The sequence below is a fragment of the Hesperophylax consimilis genome, unplaced genomic scaffold (genome assembly GCF_061612785.1).
Source record: "Hesperophylax consimilis isolate HC1 unplaced genomic scaffold, BYU_Hcon_1.0 scaffold_305, whole genome shotgun sequence".
NCBI lineage: Eukaryota > Metazoa > Arthropoda > Insecta > Trichoptera > Limnephilidae > Hesperophylax > Hesperophylax consimilis.
The window spans coordinates 20001-26715 of NW_028301482.1; the positions used below are offsets into that span (position 1 = coordinate 20001).

Genomic DNA, 6715 nt, shown 5'->3' on the forward strand with positions numbered 1-6715 from the left:
CTCCCGTCGGCGTCTTCAGGCCACTTTGGGTTACCCCGACGAACTCTCTTGCGAGGGAACGATTTTTAAGACGGTTCCGCAGCCGGGTTCCGGAACTGCAACCGGATTCCCTTTCGCCCGACGGGTGTACTTTTAAGAAAACAATCTTTAGTAAAATCGTATAACTTTACACCATCATCAACATCGGATTTCTCCTAGGGCTTAGGATCGACTAACTCGCGTGCAACGGCTGTTAACGCGAAACCCTTCTCCACATCAGCCCTCAAGGACCTCGCTTGAGTATTTGCTACTACCACCAAGATCTGCGCCGACGGAGGCTCCAGGCGGGCTCACGCCCAGACCCTTCTGCGCACACCGCCGCGGCCATCCTACTCGTTGCGGCTTCAAAACGATCGCACGGCCGGAGCCGCACGAACGCCCCGCTTGCCTGCAACGGTCGAGTATAGGCTGAACGCTACAGCGCCATCCATTTTCAGGGCTGGTTGCTTCGGCAGGTGAGTTGTTACACACTCCTTAGCGGATTCCGACTTCCATGGCCACCGTCCTGCTGTCCTGAGCGACCAACGCCTTTTATGGTATCCGATGAGCGTTCATTGGGCGCCTTAACTCGACGTTTGGTTCATCCCACAGCGCCAGTTCTGCTTACCAAAATTGGCCCACTTGGCACTCCCATCCGAGCTCCTACTTCATCTTCGAGCAAGAAGGAGATCTCACCCATTTAAAGTTTGAGAATAGGTTGAGGCCATTTCGGCCCCAATGCCTCTAATCATTCGCTTTACCGGATGAGACTGTGCGAATGGCGGTCCGAAAACCGTCATGTTTCTCGAGCGCCAGCTATCCTGAGGGAAACTTCGGATGGAACCAGCTATTAGATAGTTCGATTAGTCTTTCGCCCCTATACCCAGTTCGGACGATCGATTTGCACGTCAGAATCGCTTCGGTCCTCCATCAGGGTTTCCCCTGACTTCGACCTGACCAGGCATAGTTCACCATCTTTCGGGTCCCAGCGTGTACGCTCTCAGTGCGTCTCGATAATCGCACGGGGGCTTTCTCGAAACGCCTCGGGAATGCGGCGGGGCGTCTGACGACGCCCGCGCATCTTCCCTGCGACCGGCTCGAGGCCGGCCTTTCACTTTCATTTCGCCTCTGGGTTTATCAGTGTTCCCAATGACTCGCGCACATGCTAGACTCCTTGGTCCGTGTTTCAAGACGGGTCCTGTGAGTGCCCAAAACAAAACCACCGCCGACCGGGACGCGTCCCGTCCGAGAGCGCGCCGCTAACGACGGACACCCGACGCGCGACACCCGCGACGCACTAGACGCCGGGGGCCACGCGAAGGACGCCGCTGCAGCGCGACGGACGCCCGCGAGGGGCGGACGCGATCCTCGTTCTCTACCGTCGCTGCGTAATGTACGCCGCGGCCGTGGACACCGCGGCTCCGCCTCGCAGAGCGAGACGGGTCAACCGCACGGCGCATTCGACCGCGGCGCGACGGGTCGCGGTGTTATACTAAGGGAGAAGTGCACGCGCTCCGGGAGCCTGACGGCGCACCCGCGCACCCACCGCCCCGACCCGAAAGCCGAAGGCGAAGGTTTGCGCGAGGCGCGAGCCCCGACGGAAGACACGATGAATCTCCCCGTTCGCTCGTTTGAGTTCCACAGGTTTACCCCTGAACGGTTTCACGTACTCTTTAACTCTCTCTTCAAAGTTCTTTTCAACTTTCCCTCACGGTACTTGTTCGCTATCGGTCTCGTGGTAGTATTTAGCCTTAGATGGAGTTTACCACCCACTTAGGGCTGCACTCTCAAGCAACCCGACTCTAGGGAGAGAGACCGTCGCGGCCGGCTACCGTCACCACGGGCCTGGCACCCTCTGCGGGTAAGCGGGCCCCGTTCAAGATGAACTTGGACAGGCAGCCGTGACTAATGACCGCGCGTGTATGTATAACTCTCCTCCCGAACGCTACATTTCCCGGCGGCCCGCCGGGGCCGCAGGATTCAGCGCTGGGCTCTTCCCGTTTCGCTCGCCGCTACTCGGGGAATCCTCGTTAGTTTCTTTTCCTCCGCTTACTGATATGCTTAAGTTCGGCGGGTGATCTCTCCTGATTTGAGGTCGACAACAAAAATTTTATAAATTCGAGAAGTACGCAAAGCAACAGTGTGCGCGTATTCTCGCCCGTGCAGACTCTGTCAAGCGGGCGCGAAACCGACGAGCGTCCGCGGAGGTGCGCGCGGCCGAGAGCGCGAAGATCGCCCCGGACAGCCGACCGCTCGCGCGGTAGACTGCCCAGTTTTCAGCGTCGTCGCTAGCTCAAGGCTCGCACGCGTTCCTCCGCGTTTGGTATAACGCAAGCGGAAATCGCGCGCATCGAGAGAGCACTTCGTCAAATTTAACCGGACGCCGAGGTCCCGGCGCGCGTCTCCGAGGAGACGACGCGCGCGGGCCCCGGCGACGCCGGCAACGCTCGCTCTGCGCGCCCCCGTCCGAGGACGGGGGCGAGAGAACAGTCTGGTCGCATTGTGTGCGCGACCCTCAAACAGGAGTGGTCCGTCGACAAACTACGTCTTGCTCGGACCGCAATGTGCGTTCGAAATGTCGATGCTCATGTGTCCTGCAGTTCACACTCTGACGCGCATTTAGCTGCGTTCTTCATCGACCCACGAGCCGAGTGATCCGCCGTTCAGGGTAATAATGATAAAACAAACATAAATAGATACGTTTTAGTTTTCGGTTTTTACAATTTGGTTTGCGTTTTCGAAATGTTTATAATTCCATTCGACAAAAAGATTAATTTTGTACCGCCGCCTTCACGGCGACGGGTAAAATTTCACCGGACGAGCGGATAGAGGACGGAGCCCTCCTCCGCTCGACGCCGGCGGTTCTCGGTTCGCATCGGCGCCCTAGGGCGATCTCCGACGCAGTAATTTAGCATTCGTTCGATTATGGTTTATATGTATAATATGTTTTGTTTCATAATAATATTTCATATCATGGAAAGCACAAACATTAAACACAGGAAATGATCCTTCCGCAGGTTCACCTACGGAAACCTTGTTACGACTTTTACTTCCTCTAAATGATCAAATTCGGTCAAACTTTCCGACGCGTCGGATGCCCGTGAGAGCTTCCGCGCACCAGTCCGAAGACCTCACCAAATCATCCATCGGTAGTAGCGACGGGCGGTGTGTACAAAGGGCAGGGACGCAATCAACGCGAGCTGGTGACTCGCTTTTACTAGGAATTCCTCGTTCATGGGGGAGAATTGCAAACCCCAATCCCTATCACGAAGGGGTTTCATCGGGTTACCCGGGCCGTTAGGCCAAGGAGGACACGCTGATCCCTTCAGTGTAGCGCGCGTGCGGCCCAGGACATCTAAGGGCATCACAGACCTGCTATTGCTCAATCTCGTGCGGCTATATATACCGCCGGTCCCTCTAAGAAGATTTTCATTGTACGCCGGTAGTGAAGACCGCGAAACGCACGACCCCGACGCGCGAACGCCGAAGCCGCGCGCACACGGACCCTCGTGATACCGGTTGCACGTCTATTTAATAGGCTAGAGTTACGTTCGTTACCGGAATTAACCTGACAAATCGCTCCACCAACTAAGAGCGGCCATGCACCACCACCCACCGAATCGAGAAAGAGCTGTTAATCCGTCAATCCTTCCAGTGTCCGGGCCTGGTGAGTTTTCCCGTGTTGAGTCGAATTAAGCCGCAGGCTCCACTCCTGGTGGTGCCCTTCCGTCAATTCCTTTAAGTTTCAGCTTTGCAACCATACTCCCCCCGGAGCCCGAAAGCTTTGGTTTCCCGGGAGCTGCCCACCGGGTTAAAATTATGAAACTTCGGCGGATCGCTGGCTGGCATCATTTATGGTTAGAACTACAGCGGTATCTAATCGCCTTCGAACCTCTAACTTTCGTTCTTGATTAATGAAAACACCTTTGAGCTTTCGCTTTAGTCCGTCTTGCGACGATCCAAGAATTTCACCTCTAACGTCTCAATACGAATGCCCCCAGTCGTCCCTATTAATCATTACCTCTGGTATCAGAAAGCCAACAAAACAGAACCGAGGTCCTATTCTATTATTCCATGCGTACAATATTCAGGCAAGTGTTAGCCCGCTTTGAGCACTCTAATTTGTTCAAAGTAAACAGCCGCGACGGCCCGCCTCGGTGCGCGGCCGACCGTGAGGCCGACCGACACACGCCGGCGGTGGACGCACCGGCGAGAAGCCCCGCAGACGTGCCTGTCGTACCGCATTCGGTAGACCGACACCCGCAGGACACAATTTCAACTACGAGCTTTTTAACCGCAACAACTTTAGTATATGCTATTGGAGCTGGAATTACCGCGGCTGCTGGCACCAGACTTGCCCTCCAATGGATCCTCATTAAAGGATTTAAAGTGTAATCATTCCGATCACGAGGCCACACGAGGCCTCGGACGAGTCCCGTATCGTTATTTTTCGTCACTACCTCCCCGTGCCGGGAGTGGGTAATTTGCGCGCCTGCTGCCTTCCGTGGATGTGGTAGCCGTTTCTCAGGCTCCCTCTCCGGAATCGAACCCTGATTCCCCGTTACCCGTGACAACCATGGTAGTCGCATAAACTACCATCGACAGTTGATAAGGCAGACATTTGAAAGATGCGTCGCCGGTGCTAGACCGTGCGATCAGCTCAAAGTTATCTAGAGTCATCTCGAATGGCGACGGACGGGGCGCGAACCCCGCCGCCGATTGGTTTTTGATCTAATAAAAGCATTCCTCCCGTTACCGGTCAGAACCTCGTTTGCATGTATTAGCTCTAGAATTGCCACAGTTATCCAAGTAACCGTGTACGATCTAAGGAACCAAAACTGATATATTGAGCCATTCGCGGTTTCACCTTAATTCGGCTTTTACTGAGACTTGCATGGCTTAGTCTTTGAGACAAGCATATGATTACTGGCAGGATCAACCAGGGAGCTGCACCACCGTCGGAGGGTTTTTAATCCTCCGAACGACAGAAGGCCCGCCCTCGCGTAGAGGGCGCGGACAACACGGCGTTAAAGAACACGCGACGGAGTCACCCGCACGAGTCACGCTCATTATGCGTACCGCTATATTCTCCCGCTCGGCGACCGTCGCTAGACGAAAGCTCCGCGGGAAAATTTTTGCTTCAAACGAAGAAAGCGCGCGTAGGACGGCTCCCGCCCGAGAGAGAGAGACCGCACCCGCGACGACGCTATCGTCCGATTTATAATTCCCATTCGTAAAACGTGTACACCGAAAGCGCACGCCTTTGGCGAGGCAACAGTGAGACGGGGATAAAATCCTCCGCCTTTGCTTTTGAAAATTCTGCTCGCGCGGAACTCCAGAGTCAAAACATGAGCGCGAACGCCGCGCAGAAGCGGGCGTCACGTAGTTTCTCGCAAATAACACCGCCGACACGACCGATAGGCCGCCGCAGTTTGCGAACGCCGTGCATCGAGAGCCCGCCACACTCGGCGGGCACAAAGCTGTGCCGGGTCGCGTTCTCGCTCGGGACGGCGCCGAGCGCGATGCGCCCGCTCCGACCCCTCGAAGGCGCGCAGGCGGCCGGGCCGTCGGGCCTCGGGCGGCTCGCGAAACCGGGCACAAGGCGCTCGGTCTCGGTAAATAAATTTACTCTCGTCACTTACTTTCGTATTCGCATTTTGGAAATTTTAAATTATTTCATTTAATCGATGATACCGACCGACCGTTCCCGGTGAGTTTAAAAAAACTTAATACAGAGGTACGTAGTTATTTCAAATTTACACAATAAGAACATATTTCAAATAAAAATAAAAACTTAACATAGATATAATAATAATAATAATAAATAACTAACATAACTAACTAAATATATAACTAACAGATCGAGCGATTAGTCATAATAGAACCGATATAGTTTTACATGACAAAATTTTTAAAAATAACTTATATCATCGATGTCGCTATTCCGAATTCCTGTAATATTCAAAAATCTGTTAGTGAAAAAATAAGAAAATACACAGATTTAGGAAATGAGAAAAAAAGAATTTGGCATTCTCAGACTATAAAAATATTACCATTCGTTATTTCGGCTACCGGCATTATACCTAGCTCTCTTATTAAAAATTTAGGCGTATTAGATCTATCAAAAAATTTATATATAAAGATGCAAAAGTCGGTCATTTTGAATACATGTAGGATAACAAAAGATTTTTTTAAATGTTTATGTTGAGGGATCTGTAGGATTTATTTATAGGCCCCGTTAGGAGTTCTACCGAGCCGAACCCTCCGATATGAAAATATCTGGAGTCGGTGAATTATTTTCCCATTTGATCTCTGTTGAGTTGACGTGTTGTTCTTGTATTGTTTTGTATTTATTTTACTTTTTTAAATTTAAATTCCATTGACAAAGATCAATTTTTTGCTAATAAGTATTGGCAAAAAATTTTTATTGGCATAAAATTATATTGGCAGAAGATTTTATTGGCATCAAATTTTATTGGCAGAAAATTTTATTGGCCTAAAATTTTATTGGCATAAAATTATATTGGCAGAAAATTTTATTGGCATCAAATTTTATTGGCATCAAATTTTATTGGCAGAAAATTTTATTGGCATAAATTTTAATGGCAAAAATTTTTGTCAATTTATCTATTTGCAAAAATTGTAATCGCACCTAACCTGACCTGACCTAACCTAACCTAACCTAACCTAACCTAAC

The 6715-nt window shown here is 51.4% G+C and overlaps 3 non-coding genes across 3 annotated transcripts in view; all 3 read right to left on the bottom strand.

Annotated features, from left to right (window-relative positions):
* The window catches only part of LOC149408421 (large subunit ribosomal RNA), a 4064-nt gene extending 1948 nt beyond the window's left edge, over positions 1 to 2116 (bottom strand). Inside the window, exon 1 of the ribosomal RNA XR_016305617.1 lies at positions 1 to 2116. This exon is cut by the window's left edge and continues 1948 nt beyond it. This is a non-coding gene — a ribosomal RNA (large subunit ribosomal RNA).
* Positions 2117 to 2527: 411 nt separating this feature from the next.
* On the bottom strand, positions 2528 to 2689 carry LOC149408422 (5.8S ribosomal RNA). The gene has a single exon (XR_016305614.1). It is a non-coding gene; the product is annotated as a 5.8S ribosomal RNA (ribosomal RNA).
* A 329-nt stretch (positions 2690 to 3018) lies between these two features.
* LOC149408423 (small subunit ribosomal RNA) lies at positions 3019 to 4964 on the bottom strand. Its single transcript, XR_016305616.1, has one exon. It is a non-coding gene; the product is annotated as a small subunit ribosomal RNA (ribosomal RNA).
* Between the last annotated feature and the right edge of the window lie 1751 nt (positions 4965 to 6715).